Source organism: Leptodactylus fuscus, chromosome 1, assembly GCF_031893055.1.
Source record: "Leptodactylus fuscus isolate aLepFus1 chromosome 1, aLepFus1.hap2, whole genome shotgun sequence".
Taxonomy (NCBI): Eukaryota; Metazoa; Chordata; class Amphibia; order Anura; family Leptodactylidae; genus Leptodactylus; species Leptodactylus fuscus.
In genome coordinates this window covers 184,285,165-184,298,339 of record NC_134265.1, presented here as the reverse complement: position 1 = coordinate 184,298,339, position 13,175 = coordinate 184,285,165, and the positions used below count along the sequence as shown (strand labels likewise).

The 13,175-nt window shown below is 41.8% G+C and overlaps 1 protein-coding gene across 4 annotated transcripts in view; it reads left to right on the top strand.

The window, feature by feature from the left end:
• PTBP3 (polypyrimidine tract binding protein 3) overlaps positions 1-13,175 on the top strand; it is a 140,412-nt gene that overhangs the window by 63,856 nt on the left and 63,381 nt on the right. The window contains exons 1-2 of one of the 4 annotated variants that reach the window (XM_075280443.1): positions 4,087-4,326; positions 5,537-5,602. The exons of 1 other annotated variant lie outside the window; for it this stretch is intronic. The gene's annotated coding sequence lies outside the window, so the exon portion shown is untranslated. Of the gene's footprint in view, positions 1-4,086; positions 4,327-5,536; positions 5,603-13,175 lie in introns of those variants that run through there. 2 more of the 4 variants (XM_075280445.1, XM_075280444.1) reach the window with 2 other exon arrangements.

The following is a 13,175-nucleotide window of genomic DNA, read 5'->3' as shown; positions in this document are numbered from 1 at the left end:
ATGTCAATTATACCTATGGAAAACGCTGGCATTTTCCGTATAGGTATATTGGGGACAGAAAGTCTGCAGAGGAATACTCCACCGTGGTCTTAACCGCAGTGTTTTTTGGCCTCAGCTTGCTACGTAGGGCCTTAAGTGTTAGCCAGAGGTGTGGCGAAACGTGTTTCGTGCAGTTGCGTGTATACACCCTCCATCTTGGAGTTCTCTGTGTGTTCATTCCCTTCCTGTTACTTGGGCATTATGGCAACAGGTATGCATATTGTGTATGAGTACTTCTTTTACTTTTGATTATACACAGTTGGTTACCTTATTTATTTATGGTTCTTGTCACTTTCTATCACATCTTTTTGTGTATACTGTTGCTATATTCATATGTATATTGTCATTTTACATTATGGCCATTACAGTTATTTGGCATTTGTGATTCATTCAGAGACTTTTTGTGAGGGTGTAGGTTTCAGTGGTGTGGTCACCCTGTTTAGTGACCATACGCTGTATCTTCACTGTGTTATTTGATTCATGAGCTATTATTATTTCATATATATTTATTAATAAAATATTTTCCATCTTTTTATGAAATTTGTTGTTTCCACACCAGAATTTATCAAGGGCAGCGCTAGGCTTATTCCTATGCACGGAGATACGGTGAGAGCTGTCAGTAAGCAGTTAGAGAATGGGGGGGATTCTGAAGCTCATGAATACAAAGGACTCCCGACTCACAACACGTGCTTCCTGCTGAACCAAACTGTGATTTTATGGAGCCTACATGTACAATATATGCTGACATATGAATGACACTTCACCTAAATCACCTGGCAACATCCCTTTCCAGGCATAATAATTGATGTCCTATGTTATCAAATGAAGATCAGTGTAGGCCCTCTAGATCACCCAGGCCCTCTAACAATCCGCTGTTTGCTCTCACACAAATTTTTGAGCCTTATCACTACTTAAAAAGCACAGTGATGTACATGTGTATAGCAGCTGTGCTTGGTGTTCCAGCTCAGCTACATACTTGAATGTAACTGAGCTGCGAACGGGATATGTGACCAATCAACATGACTTCACATGGCATATGAAGTGTAATCAGTGCTCACAGAGCACATCTGTTGGTTTAGACAGCTGATCTGCAGGGGTTCCAGGTGTTGGACCCCTCCTGATTTTCAATTGATGATCTATTCTCAGGATTAGGATAGGACCTATAATTAGTACATTCCGGTAATCCCCTTTAGGACTAAAGCCCATTGTAGCCCACCAAAGCAAAAAAGCAGTGCGGGAAAAACTGCGGCAGCAATGGACTTTCTGCTTCAATTATATATATATAATATTTTACAATTATACAAGTATATATATAGGGAAACCACCGGCATGGTTATAATTGACATTCTGCTATTTCCAAAACTGCAATGGTTTCCAGCATGTCTGCAGCGCATATTTTCTCGCGCTGCTGGGATGGGATTCACTACAATTACATCCACTACACAGTGACTGTAAAACGCTTCGTTTTTTTTCCCCAAGCGTTTCCACGATGGGCATACCATGGTGTTTACGCTATGTGGGGCCCCGGCCTAAGATTCACAGATAAAGTTTGATTATACACCAGGGAACCACTCGTGCTTGTATGTCTGGGCCATTCACAGCCTGTTTGCTGTTTGTGTACATTTCCTCACCACCGCTCGCAACAGATCCTACCAACTAGGTCAGAAAGGCCTAAATGGCAGGCAACTTATTGAAATAACCATTCTGCATCTCTCAGTTCAATGATGCACATCTCTCAAGGTCTGCGAGCAGGGATGAGTGGATCATAGAGGCATGGCTAGCAATTAAAGGGGTTTTCCAATCAAAATATGTTGTTTATTTTATTTTATTTTTTTTTAAATGTCTGTTAGAGCTATTAATGTGTTAATAAATTCACCCATATATCTTTAGCCGTGTTTTGCATGATTTCTAGTTGTCTCGGGGAGCCCCTGGTATCTCCTGCATTTGTTTACTTGCTTCAGCTTACTGCTATGTAACTTCCTCTCGAACCCCTCTCACCTCCCATACACTCCTTCCCTCCCTCCCATACACTCCCTCCCTCCCATACACTCCCTCCCTCCCTCCCTCACACTCCCTCCCTCCCTCACACTCCCTCCCTCCCTCCCATACACTCCCTCCCTCCCTCCCTCCCTCACACTCCCTCCCTCCCATACACTCCCTCCCTCCCTCCCTCCCTCCCTCCCATACACTCCCTCCCTCCCTCCCATACACTCCCTCCCTCCCTCCCATACACTCCCTCCCTCCCATACACTCCCTCCCTCCCATACACTCCCTCCCTCCCTCCCTCCCTCCCTCCCTCCCATACACTCCCTCCCTCCCTCCCATACACTCCCTCTCTCCCTCCCATACACTCCCTCTCTCCCATACACTCCCTCCCTCCCATACACTCCCTCCCATACACTCCCTCCCTCCCATACACTCCCTCCCTCCCTCCCTCCCATACACTCCCTCCCTCCCTCCCTCCCATACACTCCCTCCCTCCCTCCCTCCCATACACTCCCTCCCTGTCTCTCTAGCTATCCCGCCTTTCCTTACCTACTCAGTCCAACCTCCTGACCCCATTATACAGTATACTTACCTCCCTGTGAGACAGAATGTGCTCTTCTTCATCACTGTTCTGTTCTCTGCGGAGATTGTCCATCTCTATTGCGCATGCGCAAGCTGCATAGTAGAGGTGGATTATCGGCAGCAGTGTGCAGAGAAGCGGTTATTTAGAAAGTAGGAGGGGGAGGATGTTTAGATTAGTGCAGGTATTTTCAGTTATCCCGGACAACCCCGTTAATGATCGCTTACCAAGTTCTCCACTGCTCAAAATGACAGCTCAGGGAAGTGGGGAAAGTACTTGTACATCAAGACAGAGAGTCTAATCACATCACACCTTTACTGACATAACTGCATGCTGAATTTTTTTTATTTATTTTTTTTGGTCAGTTTGTGACTTTTAAATATTTATACATTTTTACCTTACAATTCATTGCTAATGTCTAAAGCTTATTAACATGACTTTTATATTGGGATTATATTTAACAATGTTTCTGTAGCCAGGTAACATTTTGTAGATTTTTCTACCACTTGACAATTTGTTCATTTGTCACTTTGTGTTTGCTTTACTGTTCCCCTTGTGAAGCCAGGGGCTTTTGGGCCATCTAATGACAAGGTGGCGTGGGCTTTTGTTAGAATGTCAGGTATCTTATTACAAGATGAAGAGGTTCTCTTCAATAATTGATCCATTAGACAATAGGCCACAAGCTAGCTGGGCAGGAGGAGGAGAACAGGGAGGCACAGCCAGCAGCTGCTCTTTCCACAGCCAGGCAGCAGGGCAAGGCCAATGTGTGTTTCTTATTCTGCTTCCCTTATTCTCTTTATATGTGTCTACCGGTTTTTATTAAAGAAGGAAAACGATATATTCCAATGAAATATTCAGGCTGAGTCGGCGCTTTTAGCTGCTAATTACAGACTCTCTGTGTAACGAGTTTTAGCGTAGGAAATATGGCAAATAGACCGTACATATTTTATATTATTGTAGCACTGTTAACTATAGAAATGGCTACCCACAACCAAATTTGCTATCAGATCATTGAGTTGTTTGCTATCAAATCCAAAAATGATTTAAAGGGGGATTCTGCAGTTGAAATAATATGCACACTGATCAATGGCTATAGCGTACTGTTGTAACGGTGGTCTCTGTGTAAGAGAATTTGTATTTGACTTACTAAGAAGGGTATAAAGAATATGTCGATTTATCGAAAGCAGCATTGGCCTGGTTTCTGTTACAAGGTCTGAGCACTGAGATTGTTGGCCTATTATGTAAACCTAATCTACAGCTACTTATTCGTATTGGAATATATGGCATGTGTGCACTTTCTGAAACCGGTAACTGAATGCAGATCCATTAAAATAATCTAGTGTAGGAGAATAAGAGGCAAAGTTGAGCGTTGTAGCAGCAGGCTGTACTTCTATAGGAGATCACCTGTTGAGGAGAACTGGGTGTTCTAGTCCCCTCCCTCCCAGCGCTCTGCTCTCATTCATCTGTGCTGTTTGCATGAAATGACAGCCCTCTTTTGTGTGAGGGTAATTTGTTTATCTACTGCGTGCAGCTCCCACTGCTTCCTCTTTTCTATCCTGCTTCCCTCCGGCTCTCTCGCTCTCTTCTGCCTGCTCTTCTGAAATCTGCTTTTCATGCTAGAGGCCTACATGGCAGCTTTTTGTCTCCGTCGCCCTCAGCCACGGCTGGACCGTGTTGCCACCTCGTCTGAAGTCTTGCCAGGGACACACAACTTGTAAAAGGTAAAAGTATTGCTCGGAGTTTCATGGCAGAGCTACACCCTACTGCTGCAGAGTACACACAGGCCAGCCCTGCCTCCTCCTTCCTATACTTTTTCGTAGCTATATCTAAACATGTAGTACTCTGTTTTACTTCAGTCACATAGTCTACTTTTTACAGCCGCTTATTGTTGTATATTGTATCATGAAAGTTAATACGTTGCATTGCAAATGAAATAAATATACACTTCCTGTTTGGTAAGTGTGACAGGATTGCCCTATTTTCTGCGTTCCAAGTCATTTGTTGCTTTGTGTACTGGTAATTGTAGTAACAAGGAAAAAGAAACCAGTTAAAGCGGGTTATCGTACAATAGGCCTCACAAGTGCAATGTCATTGAAGGGGTTAATGGACTATTATGAAGGGAAAGCCAATATCTGTATGTTATACGATGGAGTAGATTAGCTTGTTTTCTTTATTTGACATGTATTCCACTATAATAACAGGACAAGGAAGACTCGGAGCAAATAAAGGCAATGCATAGCTTTATTTACATGCAGTATATTGTCCTAGCTGGATATACTGCTGTATTTTGGGAATGGATGCTTTTTTTTCTAGTTTTATTTCACTCCATAGTCTTCACGTTGTCACTCTAGTAGTAAAGGCATAAGGCCCAGGTCTTTTTATTTGCCAACAGAAAAAAAGTTAAGGAGCATCAGTATACAATCTGAGGAAGTCCCGACTACACATTCAGTGTCCTTAAGTCATGAAGGAATTTAGTCCTAGGACTGGGTATTCATGTGGTAAAAACTTTACGGTCACATTGGTTGCTGTGGGTCTCTGTCAGATTTTCAACGACCTTTGACATTGGACAATTGGTCAATGGAATGTTCCCTATTGGTGCTTAGTTTTGATTTTGGAAACGTCAAATTTAGGGTTGTAATATCTACGATATCATCACTACTAATAACCGTTTTATTAGGTTTTTGTCTGATTTTGATCAGTTTTTGGAAATCGATTATTAAACATGAGTTAATTATTTTGGTTAGTAAATATCTTCAGCCTTTAAACCTTTGTATTTTGATGTTGACACATAGGTTCCCTCATCTGAATTCTTTACCTCCTTGCCTCTCATGTGTTAAGATACATAGATAATTTCCTGCCTTATCTCCTTACACGTAGGAAAGGCAAAAATTATATTTTTGTTTTCTGTTGTTTCCCCTCTTCTCCCTTTAGCTGAATTTCCTTCTGGTAGACACTCAGAGGCTCCGTACATGACCCTGCCTTTTAAGAAAACCTGAGGTAAATATTTACAAATAATTTCAAGTTTTTTTGTTTTTTTTTTTAAGCGCAAGATGGAAAGGAGTATGTAGATATTTTTGCAAAAGTCACTGCTGCCTTCTTTGAATGGTGACACCAGCCTTTTATTGACTATAAATGCATTTCTTTATATATATTTTTCATTATTTATAATAAGCTCACATTATCGAGATCAGTAGACACAGTCCTAAAGTTAATGCTTGCTTGTAGAAATGGACAGCACTCCCAAATTTTTGAGTTTCCTAATCAGTTTAATGTGAATTGATACTGAAGTCCATGTGTATGTTTACAGCCATAGCTACAAAGTGAAATTTTTCAGACTGTTAGGCCCTTCTTCAGGCATAGATAATGCGTGCAGAACTGTCTGTGGCCAAAGGGAAATAGAAGCTAGAAGCCCTGGACAATAACTCAATGAAGGCTGGAGACATGTGGAGGTGGCATGTTTCCTAGGAAAGATGCACCCACCAATCCCTGAAGATGGTGCTACCTGTCATCTCAAACCACAGCCCTAAGGATAAATGACAAAAGTTAAAGATGCATTGTCCAAATGCAGAAGTGGAATATGGTATCCCGTATGCCCTGGATGTGTACACTGGACATGCTGAAGCTGTGAAGACTAGATGAATTGGCCACTGTCTACTCCTGTCGTCTTCTACCTAGCACAGTTGTTTGGAAGTGAAGCAGATTTTTGGTTTAGATGGCAGTAAGGCTGGGTTCATATTGTTTGTGATGTATGTATAGTGTGTGTACCAGGAAAGATCCTGACGTATGTAGTAAACAGACAGAGCTATACCAACCGATGCTATTTATTATATCCTGTGATATTATCAAATCATAATCAAACATACAAGAAACCCAGAGAACATATCTGTATTATTGGTCACACAAATCCACAATTAAAATTGTTACATTGAAAATCCATACGCTTATTGCTCATGAGGAAAATAACCTTAAGATTACTGCCGAAGATTAAAGTGCAAAACTGCATCAATGATGGCTATGGATAATCAAAAAAACGTACGTTAGGGGAGCATGCCCTACATAAATAAGCAAGAAAATCTTAAAGGGGTTATCCACTTCATTTTTATTGATGACCTATTCTTAGGTGATAAGCACGGATCTCAGGTATAGGACTCCCAGTTATCCATTATTGACGCTATATTTGAGGAGGGACGTCAACAAAAATTAACTGAAAACCTCTTCAAACCAAAGAAAGGGTTCGGATCAACCAAATCAGTGCCCTCCAATTATCCAGCACGTGTTTCACACGTAGTTTATGGATTTTTAATGTAACAAGTTTAATTATGGATTGTGCTCCATGTGATGAGTGTGCTTTTGGCTTTTATCAGGCTAATATATGTTGAAATATCCTTTAAAAAAAATGGATGGAAGCCAAAGGGTAAGTGCCTGATTGCATATAGGGTCAACCACTGGTACTTCCAGTGATTGCTAGAATAGGGTCTCACAGCTTCCTCTAAGTGCCCCATTCACTTTTATGGGTTGTCAGAGATTGCTATTTCATACAAATGAATTGGGTAGTCTTATGACTAAAACACCACAAGTCTATTCACTTGAAGCATTCACGGAAACTTGCAGCTCTTTATTTGGATTCCAGTGAATGGACCAGTGATCAGCCACTTTCCCTCTTTCCTACTAAAAGGAAATAGCTGTCTTTAGTGGAACAATCCGTTTTATACCCGGCAAGAATTTTGACACCAAATCATTGGCAGATTCCACTCTCATTTTGCCACCCACTATATTCAAAGAGAGGCAGAAAATGGAGCTGGGCAATGAAAAAATAAAGCGTCCTGCCCAATCTTGCTGCAGATTCCACAGTTTGAGAATTTCTACTGAATAGGCCTGTTCAATTGGGCCTAATCAGTGATCGAAACCGTGTTGGAATGCCAATGCTCTGCACTGTTGTCCTTCCGTCAAGAGACAGAAAATGACAAGGAATCTCAGGCGGATGACCACCTCAAATTCCAAACCAATCCATATCTTTGCTTTATATAATTTGAATGACGACATATTGACTTTTCCTTTTGAAAAAAAAAAGAATACCAAACAAACATGCTTGTAAAAAGCACATTCAAGGCTCATACTTATAGCAGCAATGCAATATGTTTTTCCATAGAAGCATTCTTGGCAGCATTTCCTAGAATGTTTTCTTTAAAAGAAACATCATTATAGCAAATTATTTTTCTTTGAAGCCATCCTGGCAATGTTGTAATAGCAGAAAGCAACACATAGCATTACATACCAACCCACTCTTAGGCCAGTTGCAGACGACCATGCTACAAGCCATGAATTAAAAGCACAGGTAGGATATGGGGATATCCCCATGTGCCGCCCGTGGCCTGTGACTCTTTTCATTAAATAGGATAGGAGCCACGGAAGTAAGGTCAGCCAAATAGCACAAGAATAGGACGTGTTTTATACTTTGCGGCTCAGAGAGCAAAAAATTTTGCGGCCCATAGAAAAGAATGGGTCAGTGTGCTATCTGTGAGATACACAGGTAACACACTGACCCACACCACGGTCGTCTGTAAGGGTAAGTTCACACGCAGGTTTTTTGGTCCGTACCAAAATTTGGGTAGCTGCAACTGGATGCTGGTGCAGAGCGCCGCAGTTGCGCACTCTGCTCCGGATTAGGCTCAAATGAATGGGCCTAGTCGGGAGGGAGTGTCTTCAGGCGGATGTCGCGAGGTGAATTCGCCTTAAAGAATGAGCATGTCACTTCTTTTTTCCGGGAGCCACAACAAACAGCATACCCAGAAAAAAGAACTGACCGCCTCCCATTGATTTCAATGGGAGCCGTCTTTTTGGTCAGGATTTTGAGGCAGCTACGTCCTATGAACTTACCCTAAGGGGCCTCAGAGAGAACCCTGTCCTTCTAGTCTACTGCTCACTGTAATATCAATATGTCATACCAGACCAGAGCGCCAAGCCAGTGCAGATGTTGTGATATTGAGGATACATGAATAGTTCAGTCTTGCTTTTATCTTGTTGCGTGCTATGCAAGTATTGTGTTACCCTGTACTGTACGAATCATTTATATCAGGTGACTAAAGCTCCCTGATGAAGTTGTAAGGGGGAAAATACATTGGGACTGTATATAAAGGGGTTTGTTAGCAGTTTGCTTATTTTTATATATATGTTGCTAGCAGTATATTGTTCTCCCATACTTTATTAATTTACTATGCATTGCATTCACCTTTGGTAAATAATGGGATTTTGGACGTTTGTTTTCTGTTGCTTTCAAAGCATTGTTATGATCTTTCACGGTCTCGTTCCCCTCTTATGTGTTCTCTTGAGGTAAGGGTGTATTAGGGTGCTGAAAGGACGTTTCTAAATAGGGCAATCCTTTCAATGCTCTGCTTCGTAGATGTTCAGATTGGTGTTTATCTTTTTGCCCCACCCCTGCTATCATTAATTAGCACTGTGAAGACATATATGTATTTTTCTATATGAGCCTAGATCTGGATCTAGCACAGAGGTTGTATGGAGCAAAAGCACTTGTGGGTTTCTATGTAAGGCTTTATTGAGACAAATGTAATCCCTTATGGACGCAGGATAGATTGTAATACTTGATGTGCTTGGTGATTTTTTTCATATTTTCCCCCTTCCCCATCTTCCAAAATTAATATTTTTTTTTAATTTCTTTGTATACATAGCTTTGTGAGGGCTTATTTTTTGCATGGCGAGTTGCACTTTCCTTTGACACCCTTTTGGGGTACATAATGTTTTAATTAGCTTTTATTTTCATTTTTTGCAGGTCCAGGTAAAATAATACACAATTCTATCTTAATTTTTTGCATTTTGTTTTTATGGTGTTCATCCTGCATTAAAAATGGCATGGTTGCTTTGTCCAGCGGGTCATTACAATTACGGCGATACTATACTTATATTGGTTTTTATTACTTTTAACACTTTTTACAAATAACTTTTTTTGAAAATGAATGATTTTCCTTGGATTATCATATTCTAACACCTATAACTTTTTTACTGTGCTGTTGCCAGAAATAAGGCCAGGACTCTTTTTTATTTGTGGGACAATTTGTACTTTCTGTTAGTATCAATGTTTGGTATGTATGACTTTTTGATCATTGTTTATTGTTATTTTTTGTGGAAAGCAAAGTGATACGTTAATTTGCGCATTGTGGTATTTTTTTTTTACGGCATTCACTTTATGGGATAAATATGGTAATGCCATTTTTGGATAGTGGGGGCTTATACGCACATGTGGATACTTAACATGTTTGTTTGTTTTTGTTTACATTCTATTTTTTTTTTTAATGTTTTATTTGTTTTTCTTTTTTTTTTTTTTTAACTATGTGTTTTTTCACTTTTTTCCTGTCCCACAAGGGAAGTTGATACTGGGATCTCAGATCCCCTCTGCAATGTCCTGCAATATGTACTATTTCAGAACATCGCACATTAGTTCATATGGAAACTATGCATAGGCAGTCAGGAGGCCCTGGCCTGGCCTTTTGGCTTCCATGGCAACCGCTCAGAATGGGTGATGTTATCGCTAATGATCGCAGCATCCAGGGGGTTAATCCGCCAGAGTTGGAGCATCTTCTGACTCCACCAGCTGGTCCCGGCGCTCGGGTGTGTAGCAGTATGTAATGCCGCAAGTACTGCCCGCAGCATTACAGTGCCGTACTATTATTGAGCTGAGCATTAAGTATAAGCTCAGCTTGAAGTAATAGTATGGCATAGAGCGGGAACAGGTTAAATCATTTGTGGTCTATTTTCATCTGTGGGGTACCTGTTTTCAAACATCACTCATAGACTTCAGTCTATTCAGGGATCTGAGAGAACAGGTGAAAGTAGTACATGCAAGTAGCTCCATAGTTATTATTTTGAAAATGGCCGTGTGACAGCTGTTCATAAGAACGCAAATTCCTTTTTAATATAGTCCAATAAAAGTTAAGATTTAGGCTGATTTCACAAGAGCAAGTTTCATCTGTGAAACTCTGTCCTTGTGTGAGCTGTATCTACCAGTCTAAACTATATGCCAGAAGAGGGAATCTTAGCCGTATAGACTTATACAGTGAAATACTTAGTAGTTCCATAGTGATTACAGTACAGAACAGTATTTTACTGAGAAGCGTGGATTCTTAGCATAATAATAATACGTTTTATTCTTGTAGCACCAACATATTCTGTAGCACTTAATTTGTAGGGTTAATGTATAGACAAAAAGATACATTACATAGAAATAGTCAATTCACACTATGGGATCGAGGGCCCTGCTGGTGTAAAAGAAAAAAAAAAAAAAAAAAAAGTGATCTGAGTAGAGCCCAAGACTTTACTATCCATCCAATTGGAGGACAGTGAAGTCCAATAAACAGGCCATCTTCTTGATCCATATAAACAATAAATACCAAAGACTTTGTGTGAAAAAAAAACAAACAAAAAACAACATTTAAGGGGCTATCAATATGATACCAAAATTCTTGAGTGTTCTGATCCTTCTAAAGTCAGGAACACACTATTTATTCAATTGTTGCTTTGCTGCTGGATACTCCACTACTCGAAAGCATTGTAACTCTGATCTCTATAAAGACATTGTAGAGACACTAAGTGCCAGTGGTGACAGTATCACAAGGCGGTCTCCTCTCCTGCATACAAATGTATTGTACTTAAAAAATATCATAGACAAAAAGCATGTGAAACCCCAGAAGAAGCTTTCTAAACAAAACTGGGGCCACAAGGCAGATTGCAGCGTTTTCTGAGCGGGTTGCCTGTAATGTTTCGTATGCACAATAGTGGGTAATGTTTTTCTTGTATAGATCATAGCGATACAGTGCTTTCTAGTGATGGGAAACCGGTGGCTATTCAGTGATCTGATTGTGTTATGGATTTGTAGATTAGGAGAACAACACAAGTACTGATTTTAGTATGTCAGCCCCTTAAGATAGCCCCTTGAGTGTTCTTATTTAAAGGATTATTCTTATCTTGGTAAATCACTGCCATGATGGGAACAATTGCTTGTCAGTCCCTACCACTAGTGCAGAAGTTCTGCTCTATGCTGTTTCTGTATTCCCCATAGCGATGTATGGAAGCTACAGAAAGGATATAGCACATGTAACCTCACTATTTATGTTACTGTGGACATACAGAAAAAGTGTAGCTCAGTTGTACTACGCTGTTTCCATAGCTATAACTCACCTCTATGGGAGTTATGAAAACAGCATACCGTATATACTCGAGTATAAGTCGACCCGAATATAAGCCGACCCCCCCTAATTTTACCATAAAAACGGGGTAAACTTATTGACTCGAGTATAGGCCAAGGGGGAAAAATGCATGACATTCTGTTTGTGCTCATGTTAATCCTAGCTGGCTTCAGGCCTATATGGTAATATCCCAGATGTCACGTGGTCTGGGATATTACCATATAGGCCCAAAGCCTGTGGTGGTAGTAGTAATAGCCGGTTACTGCTAGCACAGGCTTTGGACCTGTATGGCATCAGGCTGCTACTGCTACCATAAGGCTTTGGGCGTGTATGATAATGCCCCAGACGTCTGGGGCATTATCATATAGGCCCAAAGCCTTATGGTAGCAGTAGCAGCCTGTTGCCATACAGGCCCAAAGCCTGTGCTGGGGCATTATCATACAGGCCCAAAGCCTTATGGTAGCAGTAGCAGCCTGTTGCCATACAGGCCCAAAGCCTGTGCTAGCAGTAACAGGCTATTACTACTACCACAGGCTTTGGGCCTATATGGTAATATCCCAGACCATGTGACGTCCGGGATATTACCATATAGGCCTGAAGCTGGCTAGGATTAACATCAGATCCCGGAGAGGTGAGTAAAACTGTTTATTATTTTCTCTCACCTCCCCTGGGGCTCCAATTATTATACTCGGGGGTCTGAAAAGACCCCCGAGTATAATAATAGCGGCAGTGGGATCGCGGCTGGGGCTCGGGCCTACTCACTTCCGGCCTCCGCGGCCTATAGTATAAGGTGACGCGGGGGTCGGCCGTGAGCAGGCCCGGGGAGGTTGGTAAATAGGCCAATACCTGCTGGGAATACTTCAGCAGGTAGCGGCCTATTATAAAACAAACATTAAGTTCTCATACTTACCGACCTCACGCTGCTGCTCGCACTGCCGCCACTACTCATCTTCTCTCGCGGCTGCTTGTCTTCTCCTGCGGCTGCTCCTGCGTCTCAGCGTAGGGGGCGTGATGACGCTGCCTGTGCTGAGACGCAGTAAGACGTCATCAACATACGCTGGGTTCGGGCCAGAGCTAACTGTGTTGTAGCCGGGGGAGGGGGCCGGGACTGGAGCGGAGGCACGCTGCAGCCGAGTCAATACGGTCAAGTCAATTACCGTATTGACTCAAGTGGTAATTTCACTGGTTCGCAGTGATAGACATCTGTGGGAGGCCGCTGGAACAGCGCTGCTGCCGACAGGTGGTCGGTGAGGCAGCGCTGTCTCCAGGGCCGCCTTAAGATGTTTCCAAGGCCTCCCACAGATGCGGACCAGTCATGTGACATTTTCAATTACTGTATTGACGCGAGTATAAGCCGAGGCGCACTTTTT